Here is a 16,625-nt window from a genome sequence, read left to right as displayed (position 1 = left end):
ACAAAAGGACTGAGCTCAGTCACACTTCAGGTCAGCTGGGTGCCAGGTTTTCTCTCATCCAAGGTATGTTAGCTGTTTCAAGCATTTTTCTTCATGGCAGTGACAGCAGACAAGGTTTATGAATAAGAAACTGGATAACAGAGACATAAAGAGGACTTCACAACACAAAGGTGGGGCTATTCCCAAGGAGAAAATGCTGGCCCGTAAAGCTGGACCTGGACCACTTTTGGATGAGGGTACACAGTAGCGTAATTCCATCCTCCCAATGCTTGCTCTGGTGCTGACAAAGAGGCCTTGGGTAGTTGTGATTTCTGTAGCTTTTCCTGTAGCTTTGTTGGCCAGTTTAAAACCAGCCTGTTTGTGTCAGTGCAGGCTGAGGATGAAGATGTGATTTGGATTGTGAAAGAAAGGGCAGACTTGGCAACTCCATGTCTTTCTTTCTCATGTATTATCCAGTACTGCCTCCCCTTTGTCTGTCACCTTGCACCAAAAGTAGCATCATATCAGATTGATCCCTGGCATATTATTTTGGGAGCATAGACATACTGGACTCCATCAATGAAATTTCTAGAACATGAAAAGCATCTTAAAAAAATTAGACAATTATGCAGTTCCCTAAAACCGTTCATTGACCTGCATTAAGACTTCCACAAAAACCTTCTTAAAAGCTCTGCAAGTCAAATCCTGCCTCCTCAATGCATTTTCCCATAGGATTTGCTGGGCCTCAGATAGTGTGGTTAATTTAGAAGGCAAATACCATAGAGATTATGCCCAAGGACAGAAGTCCATGATATTGCCTTCATGGTGCAGAATATATCCAGGCTTGGGCAGAAGGGATGGTAGAGCAACAAGCCCTATTGTGTTTCACTGAACTAAGAACCAGTTCCATGGCAGCAGTTCTGTTGATTTAGTAATAACTTTACATAGAAGTTTACCAGACTAGCACTACAATTCCAAACAAAGCCCTAAAACTTTTAATAATAATGCCTGAGTTTAAAGGAAGATGTATTTCACTTTTTTTGCCTCTTTTGCTTTCTTTTTTCTTTGGAAAAATGCCCAACAGAAACCATATGTGTTACTTGTACACAGTAGTACATGAAATGAGGAGACTTTTCAGAAATTTTTCTCTTGTGTTAAAAGTGGATTTAGGCCTGTAAAGAGATGCATTATTTATGGCATTAGCAGTTTGTTTCGATTTTAATCAACCACAGGATGCTATCCCAATATCATTTAACCTGTAATCATCTTTTGTCCAGAAGCCCAAATATTAGCATTGCTAATAAGAACTCCCTAAGGTGGCACTCGGGGAGGGGGATTTTGTCCCCTGAATGCTGCCAAGTAATTAAGTTATAATATATTCAGATATTTGAAAGGCTGCAGTCTAAGTACTCTCCCTAGTTATAAAGTGACTATTCAGGGAACTAACCATCCAGTTAGTACAATTACTTATTTCCAGTAACAGCAGGTCCAACCTGGTTCAAAGGTAAAATACCTGGTGATGTGTAATGGAATAGTCTATAGGGAAGTTCCTCTCTGAGAACAATTATGATCACCTTGAAGCAAGTACGTTAAAAATCCTTGAAGATTTGTACTGTACACGGTGTTGTTAGAAATGCTGCTTTTCTCAAATTCTAATCTTTTATTTAGGCAAAAATAGGAATAGGCTTTTTTCCTTGACAAATAGATTGTGGCAATGTGTAGTGCAAAGCCAGCTAACACTGAACTCTAAAATGCCTGACTTAGCAGAGCTGAGGGAACTCCAGGAAGAACATGTACTCTGCATGGTAATCTGGAAGTGTGCATATAAGCAAATGTTCTGCTACCATGGACATTTTAGATCTGAAATACATGCGCAGCCTTTACATCAAAGGGTTCCTAAGTGCTTTATTATGCCGATCTATCTAATAATATTGAGCAAACTCCAAAGTACCAGTATCTGGTAAACATTCACTTACCCACCTCTGATATGGAGCAATTGCAGGAATCAATCCCAGTTACTCTCTAACAGCATGCAACAAACTAATTTCAGTTTTGTGGCAGGAAGGTTGGAAGCTCATACTCACACACGAAACGACAGCAGAAAGTCTTGCAGCTGATACCCTTGCCATAGTTTTATGTGTACGTATCTCTCAGTCCTTCCAAAGGAGCAGAAGAGACTGAATGTGAGGTTGGAGGCAAGGTCCTGAGTCCTGCTTGGGTCTGGGGACTGCCCTGGTGATTCTCATGGAGTGGAAGGTGGGGAGGTACACAAGCACTGGCCCAACACAGAGACCAGTAGCAGCCGAGGTCTCCTTGAGGGCACACAGAGCAGATGAAGGGTGACTGGGGGAGAGAACTGGGGACACAGACCTTCACTGGTAGGTGGGTGGCTTTGGGAAGGGGGTGAAGGAATGTGGTGTTTGCAAGGCCTCTTCACCAGTGTTGTCTGGTGTTGCACAGGTATCTGTGCAGGCAACAGTGGGGACTTCAGCACCTCTGCCAGTTCTGTGAGTTCCAGCTGCTCTGAAATGTCTGGCATTGAGTGTGTACAGAGTGCCAGTTGTTGTTCAGGCTGGGAAGTGGTGTTGGTGGTACCAAGTGGAGCTGGCCCAGAAACGGCACTTCTTGGTTATCCACTACTGGGCAAATTAACACACAAGGTGGTACAGCAAGTGGTCACAGAGGGTGATTGAGGAGCACCAGGAAGGGCAGCAGCTCAGTAAAGGGCAGGGCAGCTTGATTTTAAAAAGACAGAGAAATGGCATGAAACTAGAGGAGGAAGAGAAAGAAACACTCATCCCATACTCCTTGAAATCTCACTGGCTCTTGATTCATAAGGCTTAATGGTATTGCCACACTTTTCTGGCATTTGAATTGGGAAGGGTGCAAATATTGTTCAAATGTTGAATACTGCAAATCAGCCAGAATCACCTTTTTCTTCTGCCAGTGGGACAGAGAAGCATCACAATTTTTTCTGTTACAGGCTGGGGAAGGGAGTTAAGCTGTTGGAGCTCAGGTATAATAGCACTTCTAGGTATGGCTGGGGTTTGGTTGGTTGTTTTCTCCTCCATACCAAGCTTTTCCAGACCTGAATTATTTTAGTTAGATCATGTTACTATTTTCATCTCTCATCAGTCCAAACTGTTGACCTAGTACGTCTTCTGAGATATAATGCATTATTTGATATGGGAAAATTGGTGTCAGTTTAAAAAAATAAATTGCATGCTCACCAGATGAAGACAGCCCTTAAGGACCAGGTCTCAGGCTCTGTATTTGCAGATGAGTGCTGACTGAGGTAATTGACTTTTTGGCAAGACAGTCAGCACCCCAAAATGTCAGATTGAGGCCCAAAATATATTAAAGCATCTGTTTGCAAAGATCATGCATGTACCCACCCGTTTGTTTACAGAACTATCCTAAATAAAAGGTCAAAACTTCACTGTAGTTCAGCTACAAGATTCTGAAAATAAAGAACGAGCAGCATGATTTCCTTCTCAAATTCCGTGTATTATGTGTTAATTTAAAACTTTCCTCTCCTGTGGAGAGCAAAAAGTGAACCTAGCTAGAGGCAAGTGATGAACATAAAGAGTTTGAATTGTTCTGACCCTGCAAAGAGAAAATCCCAAGCATACAAATCATCTCTTCTGACAGTAAAATAAATCATGTCCTTAACATTTTCACAGTCATATGTGAGTCACGGGGGTTTAATAACACCACCAAGAACTGGCAATTATTTAATTATTCAAGGAAGAATATCCCCAGCCTCTCTTCTCATAATTGCTGGAGGATTGCTCTGAAAAAAGATGGCCTTACGCTGGCAGAACCCTGTGGAAGTCTGTGGGAGTTTGCTTTCACTGTGACTTGCAGGAAACAGTTGGTGAAAATCTAAGTCTGATGGTGAGTGCTGTCAGGCAAATGGCCAAATCCAAGGAGGAATACAGGCACCTAAACACTCACTGATCTCTGTGACAGGCTGTGGCTTACGTTTCTTCAGGTGGCTTGCTCCTGTATCTTCTTTTTTCATTCAGGATTAATATATCGAAGTTCAAAAGCTTGTTTATTTTCACAAAGAATAAAGAATGTGTGTGTTTTCAAGAGCTGTGGGCAAACTGGTCAGCAGTGCAGAAAGGAGAGTCCTGGGGAGGATGGTTAAAAAGCCGGGGGCAAATTTAGATTACGTGACATGCAGATGGGCTGTGCTGAATGCACAGTGCCTTGGCTGTGCTGTGTGGCTGGACAGAGGGTGGCAGTGAGTCTGGGCACAGGCAGTGATGCCTCACAGCCTGCTGATGACAGCTGTGCTACTGGTGAAGCAGGGACACCCAAGGAATCGGTCCCAGAGCAAATGGGGCCAGTGCTCTGGTGGCCCTGAGTGCCTTGTGCAAACATCCCTGCTGCTCCAGGTTTCCTGAAGAAAACCAGGGCATGGGAGAGATGTATCCTCTTTATACTTTATATCCTTGCAGAAGTCCTCAGAGGAGACTAAACCTTACGATCCTTGGGGCAAGAAAATACAATGTGACTGAAAAAGTCTCTCATACAGAGATCTAGGAATGCATCAGGTCTAAGCATGGGCAGTCTAGTGAAACGCAGCATATATTGTTTTTGTTTAGGAGTTGACAAGCCAAACTTTCACCAGTATCCACCACATATGCAGATTTCCCTGAGAATTCCATGGTTTTCCCAGCCTTTGCCTTTGCAAGGTGGCATCACTGTTCTCTTAGAGTCACTGCAGCTTATTGCTGGGGACACCCACATCATGCAAGCAAAATCCTCACACAGCACCTTCTTTCCAGAGCTGTTGCTTCTCTATTCTGTGTGGAAGGTCTTCCAGACTAACACACAGGTGCAGAAAAACATTGCACAAGAAATGAATGTTTCCCTGAGAAGGCACAGAGCAAAGAGGATTTGTTCCACCCCTGTCAGATATCTAGAAGGTTAATCTTGGTGGTGGTGCAACCTGAGACCTGCTCTTCCCTGACTCCCACCTTTCATGATCCGCAGAGGACTTTGCATTGCTTTGATGCACAGTCTCCAGGGTTGGGTTAGCAGTCAGCCCTCAGAGCTCCCAGAGGCACAGCCTGCACCACAGTCAGCAGATTTGTCTCCTGACTTGACAGAGCTTCACTTGCAGCTGCCTTGAACCAGCTTGGCTGTAAATGCAGCTAGGAAGGTTGAACACAAGTTTTGCTGAAGTAAGATTAACAAGTTCAAGCCTTTATTAACATTCAACTTCCAGAAGTGGATGTGGTCTAAGGAGACACATTAATGCTTTTTTACTTTGTGAGAAGGTAAAATGTTGCTTAATTCATTGTGGCAGGTTAAGATTTCTATTAGAACAAGAGGCTTGAAGAGGAGTACATGCTTTTTGGAGAGAATGAGACAAAAAATAAATACAAAGAACCACATATGTATATAGCTACTGAAAAAAAAAATTAAACATTTTAAGTGCAGTACTCAGCAGTGACAAATTATCCATCTCTTTTTTGTCTTAGGGAAAAGTATAATAAAATTGCAGGCCTTGATCAATGGTAGATGAGTCATTTAATGACAAATTGTAGTGATGAGTCCAAACCTTTTAATTCAAGTACATTTTAATCTCCTGTCCTGTTTAATTATCCAATAATGGCAACTTGGATGGAGAGTGATAGGCTGTGTGTACAAAGTGTCTTAAACTCCAAATTTTGTTTGTAAGCTATCAGTGAAGAGGATGCTAAATAGGCTAGATCCTGACCTCTCCTGAGTGCTATTGCACTCACTTAGCCCAGATGAGGAGCATGCCTGGAAAGTTAAAAGGAGTTAAAAACTTTAGTGAAACTGAGTCATCACACTTTGAAAGGCAAAAAGAGAAATACATGACAGCTTGCATTATGACCTAGAAACTCAGTCACTGCATTTTTATAACCTCCCTGCTAAAACCAGGAACATATAGCCCTGCCCTGCTCCAGAAATTATAACATCCTGTCAGTTTGTATGGAAAATGCAAGTGTTCTTTCAACTCTTTGTAGGTCTTTGTTTTGTTTTGCTTTTTATCTACCTTGTTTCTCCTAGTCTTCAGCCTTCTGTGTTTGCTAAAGCTATTCAAGAATACAACGCCAAACAACACCCTATTACAGCTCTGCAGTTTTTATTTGAGAAGCAGCCTCTCAAATGTACTCATCCTAGGCAGCAAGAGCTACCTTCACCCACAGTTAGGGCTTCACAATCATTTCCATTTCAATAAACCTTTTTTTGTTGTTTTGTTTTGTTTTGTTTTGTTTCCAATTTTTCCCCCGAAGTTGCTTGTAACATGGCTAGACTTGACCATTCAGGCTGAAATTTTCCATGTTGGGTGTGTACCTCAGACCTCTTTTCCTTAATTTCAAACAAAACAGTTTCATTATCATCCGTTTCTGAGAACAAGATGATGCAAAACTTGTGCACTTCCCACATAAGAAATCTTACTGTAAATCGAAGTGCACGATGCATTCACTCCTTCGCCTTGTTTGGAGGTCAATGCAAAGCTGCCCCACTTCTTAGAAGAGCCTTTGTCATTACTGTGGTATTTCTGGAAATTTGAAAAAGTGCAGGACTGCAACACTTCAGCTCTGTCTGGTTAGAAAGAACCTAGAGCTTGCAAACCAAATTCTGTGAAAATGTGCCAGCCTTTCACAGGGAAACCAGCAGAGTCTGAAATGTCACAGCAGTGACACAGCACCTGCCTGGCCCCAGGCAAAGAGCACAGGCACTAGAGAAGAGAGTCAGCCACAGGCAGATGATTTTCCTCTCCAGGTCCATAAGTAAAATCTAGGTTTGTTGTTCATGTTCAGTGCATAATTTACTCTATTTTCCTCTCAAGGAAAGTCTATGGATATGGATGCTAGCTTTGGAGCAGGCTGTAGGCCCATGGCCTGACAGGCCTGCCTGAGAAGCTAGCCTGGGAAATTCATGGGAGGATTCAAAACAATCCTCAAAGACACAAAACAGCCTGCAGGTGCTGTTTTTCTGATTCCTGTGTTTTGCTTACAGGAGAAGGTCAGGGGGTGGTAAACCCCACTGACCAATGATGGTAATGTAGTATTTTACTAACCAATAAGAGTTTCCTTTCTGTACTCTTCACGAACTAGTCTATATAACATGAATGTAACAATAAACTAGAGATTCTCTCCTGTTCAGACTCCCTTGAGAGTCCGTGTCGTTCTTCCCGCCGTTCCCAATTAGAACGACATATGGATGTGAGTTTTCCACCAAGAGTAGTTTCTCTGTAATCTCAGGTGGGAAAGGGCTGATAAGGAGCTGATGTTCCAGTTATTTCAGAAAACCCTTGTAAGGACTAAGGTGAAATGTTGATGTTGCCATTGTTTTAGTTTCCTTTTAATACCTCAGAAGCATTGTGGAATGTACTTTGCACACCACCGTTAACATTGCAGACATTCAGAAGCAAGAGCTGCCATTGCAGCTATATTCAGCTCCCCTTTATGGCATGACAGTGGTGTGGAGAGTATAGAGAAACAATTCAGAAAATGTCAATTGTCAATGTGACCAACTGGAGAGCCACATCCACCTCCAGACTCCACTCATTAAACTGTCTCCTCTAGGACTTAAGACTTTTCCTTAATAAACTTCTTTATGTCAGGCTTCTTCCTCTGGCTTATGTTAAAGAAAATATTACTACACAGTGGAAAAAGAGCATATATGTGGCTAAAAGCAAGCATTATGGCGAGATATCAAACCTCTCATCATAATAATTTTCAAAAAAAGAGAAGACAAAAGTACATTTTTTGAGAAGCACAGGCTGTTTGGGCTACATTTTTCCTCTTTTACAGAAGCTGTAGGAGCAGGTCTGTGATTCTGCCACAAGCCTGGAGCAGCTGGGGACAGGTCTACTGCAAGCACAGACAGCACAGGGCTGCCTGAGGCAGCAGTGCTGGGGGCTGAAAGGTGCTGATTGCCACAGGACCTGCTTGGCCAACACAAAAACTCAGGGCACTGCTGGAGCTGTTACTGTTGCAGAAATGGCCAGGCTCTTCCCTGGGATCTGCTGTGGACCCTGGTGAATGAGGAAAGGGTCTCAGCACACCTGGTTCCCATTCTCCTGTTTCTTCCATCCTTGTGAGCTGACACTCACCTCCTCTCTCAGAGCAGCAATGGTAACTTTGCCTGTGCAGCTCAGTTAATTTGTTCAGTAAGGCAAGATGGGGTCACTGCTGAATAAATACTGGGATAAGATTCTTGGAAAAACTTCACTTACATAAAAGAATTTAAGAGTGTTTCCTCTGAAATGCAGAACTCTGAGTTCTAGAAATGAACTAGGAATGATTGAGGGTTTGCCACTCATCAGTTACGTGGTCATATCAACCTCAAGCTGCCTCACACAATCACACATGCTCCTCAGTTTGCTCCCTAACACACTTATGTGAAGAGTTAAGACAAATGCAGAGACAAGTGATGACAAAAATAGTAAACATATAACCTTTTTATAAGTGTATCAACAAAACCAGTGAGAGAGTATTTCATATTTTCTGGTCAAGTTTGCTCTTGGAATAAATATCTCAAAAGATGGATAACCCCAGCAGTTTCAAATCTGACGTTTGTGGTGAGCTACATTAGGATTGATCATCCACAGAAGATCACAACAGAGATCTTTACTTGTGCTCACCTTCAAAAAAATTGCCAGTGGGGTCATGAAACTGGAAATGTTTGTGTTTGAGAAAGTTGCAGTGCTAAAGTGGCTGTAATACAGAATCTCTGATACGTTTTTGATGTTGCTTAACTTTTAGTAATAATGACTTTTAAGGGGTTTAGTTATCTTAAACCACTCCAAGGGCTTAAACTATTTTAAGCAGTTTAACTTACACTAGTGCCAGTTCACAGGGGTTGAGGCATCCCAGTTAAAGCAGTGTACGATCAGGACATGTCAAGACATACAGTTCAGCTCAGATGAATGTTCAACATGTTGAGGCAGTCATAATTTTCAGGCTTTTTTCCCCTCTGATTTTTTTTAAATAAAGGACTATCACACATAAACATAGGGGCTTTTTGGCACTGAGGTTCAGGGAAAACATGAATTTCCTCAGAAATTAAGTATTAACTCTGGGGCTAAAAGGTGAAAATCTGAAGTGATATTTCAAAGTTTTTTGCCATGTTACTTATCTTGGAGTTTTCAGACTTTCTGGAAATCAAGCTACAGAGAAGGGTTGCAGCCCTGTGTTTCTTGTCTAGTATTGGAGGGGTCCACAGCCAGATGATTGGTTTCATCTTCCTATCACAACTCCTCACTCCTTCCAAGAGTTTATTTACTCATTGGCAGTGCCCTCCTCCAAGGAGAGATGGCTCTGCCATTGATTCAGTTGGAAATGTAAGAAAGGATCTTGCTGAGTGGGTATTTCTCTCTGGAAGATGCTTAACATGCTTGGCACACTGCTAGGAATATTTCATTAGCAGTAACAATAGTACTGTCTCTCTAATAAAGATCTTTACAAACACAAGAGAGACAGAGGACTAAAACACTACAGCCATACTTTCACCTGGGGCAGTTACAGAAAAATCCCTTTTGCTACTGCCACCAGCTCTAACTGTGGAAAGAAAGGATCTGTTTGCATTTGTGCTGAAGAGGTAATGTTGATGTGTTCCTAATTTTTATGTAATTTTTATATAATACCACAGAAACCCTGAAGATTATAAGAAATACAGATGAATAGCAAGAAATAAGAATGTGCCATTATGTTCCTGCAGCTCCTAAATTAGCTTTTAGAGTATAATGGGCACTGACACATTAGGCACAGGCACAGATGATTTGGGCTTTAGGCTCTGCCTCACTTCTGTCATTTTAGGAGGAGACTCAGACCATTCCCCTCTTCCCCAAGTCCTTTGGCACCATCATCACTCAACTACTTTATATTACAAATACCTAACCAACTGCCTTGTGAGGAAGGAGACTGTTATTGCACCCATCCTAACAAGCTCATCAACACACATAGTTAAAATCTCCAGGATAAAAGCGCATGCAGAAATTGGACCCTTTGCACTAGATCAGAATTCAGAAAGAACACCAACATATTTACTCTTTAAATCTCAAATGTTTATTGTTCCATATAGCCTCCCTTTATTGGCAAGAGCTCTGGATTGCATATCCAGGTTTACTGCAGTCAGTTCTGCAGGAGCAATCTGACTGCATCCAGCAGTTTTGCAAGAAATCACAAAATAGCTTACAAAAAGGGCACAGGAGATAAACTGCATATTTGTAGCCTCAAAGGCTCAAACTTTCCTAAAGAGCTAATGTGTGAGAGAGATGAGAAATTTAAACTACCCTGTTCTGCTGGTTCCTAATTGCCCCCACAATATCCCTAATCATGGGAAGTCACGTAGGAACAAACAAAGGCACACATAAAACTGTACTTGGAATTGCAGAACAAAAATTAAAAGCATGCTCTCCAGAGAATCTAGAGAAAAATACCTGTGCAATTACTGTGAAACATGAAAATGTAAAGTTCATGAAAAGGTTTTCTGCTGTTATTTGAGACAACAGATATTTAGTAAATAAAGGGTTTCCATCAAAAGGTGAATGAGTAAGACCATTGTCAAAGAACAGCATACCAGAACCATACCAGAGCCTTCAATTGCTTTGTGACATCAGCCTGTCTTTATAAAGCTGTGAAGGCAGTGATGAGCTCAGCACAGAGCCTGGGCTTCACTTTCTTTCACACAAGAGCCTGGAGAAAGTGTCCAACCAAAGGTGCTGGTGCGAGGTTGGTGGTCTCCCAAACTACTTCTCTTGCCACCAAGAGAAAAAAAGGAGAAAAAGAACCAATCTAAGGGGCTAGAATGAAAAAAGTGAGGGAGGTCAAAACTAGGTCTGGAGGTCAGGGAAGTCCAGGAGGAGATAAAGGATTTATCCCAATGCTGGAACAAATTCTTGTGGACATGGATACATATTATTCACCCTTGGGATGAAAATCTGGATGCTGAAATAATTCTCCAAGGCAAAGAAAATGATCTCAGCATCAAAGAGTTTCTAATTGAAACTTGGACTAAGACAAGACAAAAGGGCAGGCCTGTTCCTAGCTGTCCTCAGAAGGTGATTGAAAAGGCGACAGTTTTTTTAAGGATTATTCCTGTTCAAAGAATGAAGGAGGCTTGAAGTAATTTGCTAAATATAAATACAGAAGACTTAGAGGTCAGGAGGGTACTTTTTGTCCATGTCTGCCTCTGAAACTAGATGACCTCTCTGATTGAGCTTCTGCTCCTCATTTCCAAGGATAGGATGATACCCCTCGTCTCTTGAAGCTGAGCAAAAGGCAAACATTTTCCAGTGCAGTGAGTTTATTCTGCCCTCAGAGCTACTGAACTTGCAGTCAATTTAAATCTAATGTGAAAATTGAAAAAGAGAGACCAGCTGTGATTTTCATGAAGCTAATCTTCTTTTTAACAAGGATATTTAATAATTCTCAAAATAGCCCTTGAATTCCTTTCCTTCTCTCCCTGCAGACATCAGGCAGGACTTCTTTCTGAGCCTTGTGGATGAATTTTGGAGGCATATCCTCTGTTATTAGCAGATACATGTCACCAGGTTAATGGGGAGGTAGGGAGAAGAGAGAACAATCTAACAGAGACCTGAGTGCCAGGGATTAGTCACACAGGGACCTGTGGAAGATCTACACAACATCACATCAAAAGAAGCAAAAAGCTAGTGTTTATCTCTCCCTCAGTTTAATGCTCTCAGCTGCAGAGAAACAAAGCAGAAGAGAAATCAGGAATAAAATCCAGTCATCCGTGTGCTATTAATTGGTTTCCCCTCCTCTTGGGTGCACAGGTTGATACAGCTGTGAGATACTGCTGCATCACTGCAGAGGGACAAACACTGCTGGCAGAAGTTTTGTGCCAGCTAAATAGATAAGTGAAGCTATAATGGACTATGGTTTTTTTCTTCAGGAATTCTATTTTATGGAAGATTACAAATTGCATTTATTGACCACTTTTATTGAGTGAGGAAGAACTCTGAAAAAAATAATTCCTTTCATATCTTAGACTTACCAGACAGAGAGTTAGAGCTTGTGATTTCTAAGAGCTGGTCCCAGTAAGTTGGCCTAGCACTTCATCATGCCATGGAGACCTGCAGTGTGATACTGTGCTGAGAGAACTGGGGAGAAATATGTCCAGGAAAAATAGCAGTTGTGCATCCAGTGCAAGATTTAGCTTGTGGACAGGATACCAGGTGCAGAGATCCATATGGAATGAGGACAGCAAGGATCAGCATGTTTGTTTATCTGATCCATGACTGTATGAAATGGTAAGTCCAATTCTTGGACCAGGGCAAACACACCATGGCTGCATGATGCTCAGTGATGAAATGGTACATACTTACCCTGCTGTGTCAAATGCTTTTTAAAGAAGTGAAGGGACACTCTGTTCTGGCAGATTGTATATCATGCACAGTCTGTCTGCGCTTCACTGACTTCATGATGAGTCAAGTGTGGTCTGTCCTTCCACAGCTGGTGTAAGTCCCTATATGAATTTAATGGTTCCTAAGAGCAATAAATCCTGTGAGCTTTGGCTGAAAAGATTATTAAAATGTGATTGTATGCTTGCATCTGATCCAGATGAGATCTGTTCTGCCATGACCCAGGAGTGTGCAGGCCACATATCAATGGTTGCAGCATCAGAGTTCATGTTCATCCCTTGCCTCTGCAGAGTATGGCGTGGGTTCCTCAGAAAAAACAGTTTGTGATCCTTCAGCTGGAGTTCATATCACAGTGCCTTACCACCAGCAGGGCACAAAGGTTTCATAGGCAGCTTTAATCCTGGCATTTCCTATCCGTGAGTGGGTGATTTTGTCCCTTTGGTGATGTTCTTTCTGTGTGTCATATGATCGTAAGTCTACACTTGTGAGCGTCTTCCTTGCAACATTTGGATATTTTGTCTATAGCTCTTCAACAGTGTGCTTTTGTGTCTTCCTTTGTAGAACTTTTGCTACTCCTCAGTTCATAATCTTTAGCGATCAATTCTGCTATGAAACAAAGCAGTCTAAGACATGATTGCTTAAGCATCTACAGTAATGAGACTAAATGTTTTGGCATTGAGGAGCTGCTGTAAACAGAGCTTCTTTTGTGATGGGTTCCTACTGGAAGTTATTGAAATCTCCTATCAGTATTTTTGTTAAGTTTTAAAACATACTGCTTCCTTTATTACCTGCATCCCTAGCGATTCTCTCTGTCATTCAACAAATGAATAACACAGCTGTGTTAGGAGCCAGTTTAGCACGTGAACTTCAGGGTGACTTTCAGCAGAATGCAATTCAGCCGTGTGCTGCGCCAGGTGCCAGGTGTTTGGGCCAACCTGGGAAAAACACTGAGCTGGTTTGTTAGAGAGCTGTTGGAAGTGAGGCTGCTTTTGTGCCTCTGCCAGGAAAGAACAAGCAACCTTCCTTGCTGTGAGGCTGCTCACCGTGTCTCTAACCAGGAGCTGCTTGTGGCTGTCATCCCATTAGGAGCTACAGCAGATAACCTGCTTTTTAAATGGGAGCTTGTCCCTGGTAAGATCAAAAGCCTTCACACTTTTAAAAGTGCAAATGGAGCACACTTTTAAATAAATGCAGCACCTCTCCAGAGCAGTGTCAGGTTTTTCAGCAACACAGCAGAAGTGAATTTAGCTGCCCTAACTAAGAGGAACAGATACTGAGATAAACTCATAGAATGATGTAGTTATAAGGCACCATCAAGTTCTAATACCCCTCCATGGAGGGGGACATCCTCATATAGACCAGGTTGCTCAAAGTTCTATCCAACCTGCCCTTGGACACTTGTAGGGATAGGGCAGCCACAGCTTCTCTGGGCAACCTCTTACAGTGTTTTACCACCCTTACAGTAAAGAATTTCTTCCTAACACCTAATCTGAACCTACTCTCTGTCAGATTAATGCCATTTCCTCTTTTCCTATCACTACATACCTTTGTAAAATGTCCCTCTCCAGCTCTATTATAGGTTCCCTGCAGGTGCTGGCAGGTGCTCTAAGGTCTCCCTGGAGCCTTCTCTTCTCCAGGCTGAACAATCCCAGCTCTCTCAGTCTGTCTTTATAAGAGGTGCTCCAGCCCTCTGATCATGTTTGTAGTCTCCTCTGGACTTGCTCCAGCAGGTCCATGTCCTTCTTGGGGACCCAGAGCTGGATGCAGGTGGGGCCTCACCAAAGCCAAGCAGAGGGAGAGAATCCCCTCCCTCACCCTGCTGGCCATACTGCTTTGGATGCAGCCCAGGATATGTTTGGCCTTTTTGGACTGCCAGCATGTGTTGCTGGGTCATGTCCAGCTCCTCATCCACCAACACACCTCCTTTGATCTATGATCCTGAGATCTGCTCCTGTGACAAAACAGGGAAGGAAGGGACAGGGTACAGATGACAGAGCAGTGGTGGTGACCCTGTGTGGATCACCTCTCCCTGTGTAGAGATCAGAGGATTGAGGACACATCATGCTGTTAGCCCTGATGTTGGAAATAGCAGCTGTCCATATATTCTGTCCCCAGTCACACAGAGGTGGAGGCAGCAGAAGATAGTGTGAATCTCCAGCACCTTGGAATAGGCAAAATGGGCAGCTGGGTCATAGCTGGCTTGTGTGCTTCGGCTTCCTGCTCTGGGAAGTCAGTGGCTTCATGAATTTCTAGAGCCCTGCACCTGTTTATGTATGGCCTCAATTATTTTTCTTTATGTTTGCATTGCTCTACTTTTTCCCTCTCTCAGCTACATCCCTGCCCATTCTTATTTGCATTGAGAGGGAAAGATCTAATCAGCACTCTCTTGTAACAGGGATGCTCTTTTAATTCAAATGGTAGCAGTCTGTGTGGTTGTACTGAGCATCTTTGTTTCCATCTCCTGCTGCCCTCCTCTGCAGGGTGGGCTATTGCAAATGTGTCAGATGTACCACTAACATGATGGAGTCCCACATCAAGCAGATGAAAAGACAATAAACATCCCCCCAAATTGTCAATGAGAGTAAATATTAGCTTCATTAGTGGAGACTTCTCTCTTTCATGCCAGCACATAATGTTTGCAAGAGCATCTTTAGTTTTTATCTGCAGAATGCTGAGGCTATGCTGACTGGGAAACTACCCATGTGCCTACATCCATCCAGGAGAGCAAGGGGAGCATTTTGTTCCAGCCAAACCCACTTTCTTCCAGCACAACAAAAGCCTGCAACACAAGCTTCATGTTAGAGGTGTTGAGGGGGGTGGCAAAGTAGGAAAAAATGTAAATGTGGCCAGAAGGCTGGTGCCTCAGATACCCTTGGCATGGAAGTTATAGCTGTGTTTCAACAGCAACAGAAAAGCACATGGAAAGTGTTAAGCTTCTCTTTTGTCCCTAGCAGGAGACCAACATCAGCTCTAATCCAGAGAATGTGATGGAGTACAGCCACAGTTTTGTTTGGACCCTGAGTTCCTGCCAGCTGTACACAGCTGGGAGCCAAAGCAGTGCATCTACAGGAGTGAGGGAATGTGGGCATCAGCCAGAGGAAGGTGAACATCAGAAAGGAATTGGCAGGTAGAAGCAGAAAGAGTATCATATGTTGGGAAAGTGGTTGATGTCCAGGAATAGTTGTCCTCAGAAAAGTGTTGGCCTATTAAGGGCATTGACTTGGAGATTGCAGTGCCTTCTGTGATCCAAAGGTTAGAATGAATATTAAGCCCAGCAAGCACAGCAATAAAGTGGGGAAGCCAAGCTAGCTTGCAGAGTAAAACCCAGGAGGTGTTTTAACTGTATCACAGGTTTGCATTGAATTGCTTAGTAAATTGCTAGGCCCTGCTGTTGAATATGAGTTGCAAGGCTTTAAAATGTAGTCTTCTACTCTCTTTCCATTTTCTGATACACAAAGTATATGTGGAAGGCTTGTTTGCATCCCATAGAAGGCTGGAGGGTGTTTCTGTTTCTCTGGAAGCACAACAGGGAGAAATTTGCCACAGCAAGTTGTGGATGGGACTGGGAAAGTATCCTTGCTGCTCCCATATGCACCCTACTGTCCAGACAGCTCCTCCATGGAGGGTGCCCTGTGCTTGCATGCAGGGAGAGAATATGGAATGTCTTGGGGACTGAAAATTATTCCCTCAATCTTTATACACAGAGGCTCTAATCACAGAAAGCTGTGCATCTGTGCATCCATGCAGACATTTTCTCCAGTTCCACTGTACTAGTTAAGTGACACATCTGAGATTTCCTCAGCTGAAAGAGCCTTCTGAAAATTAAGAGGTGATTACCCAGACCTTTGCACAGTTTTAAAACTAATCTTTGGAAATAACTTAAACATTTCTTTGTAAGATGCATTTTAAACCTAGCTAGTGCAATTTTCTTGTGGTAGCAGAGGCAAAGAGAAAAAAAGGAATGGAAGAAGGCAGAGGTGGATCACCTCTGTGTGTATGTGTGTGTGTGCATGCTACCTTTAAAAACAAGGCCTGGCTCAAGCTTTTGAATATCATGGTTTCTCTTCTCTTTTGGAACCAGAATAGAAACTTTCATGAGCTGCCAAATATTGATAATATACCTAAGTGGGACAACCACCAGCTGGATTTGTACTAGTTACTTTCTCACTGTGGTTTCACACAAGCGGAGCAAAACCATGTCTGAAGTTGAGAGAGGAGATAAGCAGGAGTCTCCATATCTCGAAATTTTACTCTCTGACAATAACTC

At 42.7% G+C, this 16,625-nt stretch overlaps 1 long non-coding RNA gene across 2 annotated transcripts in view; it reads left to right on the top strand.

Moving 5' to 3' along the window:
• Positions 1-16,625, top strand: part of LOC131590753 (uncharacterized) — a 70,059-nt gene that overhangs the window by 17,209 nt on the left and 36,225 nt on the right. Inside the window, exon 3 of one of the 2 annotated variants that reach the window (XR_009280203.1) lies at positions 7,785-8,299. The exons of the other annotated variant lie outside the window; for it this stretch is intronic. This is a non-coding gene — a long non-coding RNA (uncharacterized LOC131590753). Of the gene's footprint in view, positions 1-7,784; positions 8,300-16,625 lie in introns of those variants that run through there. 2 annotated transcript variants of the gene reach the window in all.

Source organism: Poecile atricapillus, chromosome 1, assembly GCF_030490865.1.
Source record: "Poecile atricapillus isolate bPoeAtr1 chromosome 1, bPoeAtr1.hap1, whole genome shotgun sequence".
NCBI classification, from domain to species: Eukaryota; Metazoa; Chordata; class Aves; order Passeriformes; family Paridae; genus Poecile; species Poecile atricapillus.
Note: the sequence above shows the minus strand (reverse complement) of the source record. Positions and strands in the feature narration are given on the sequence as shown.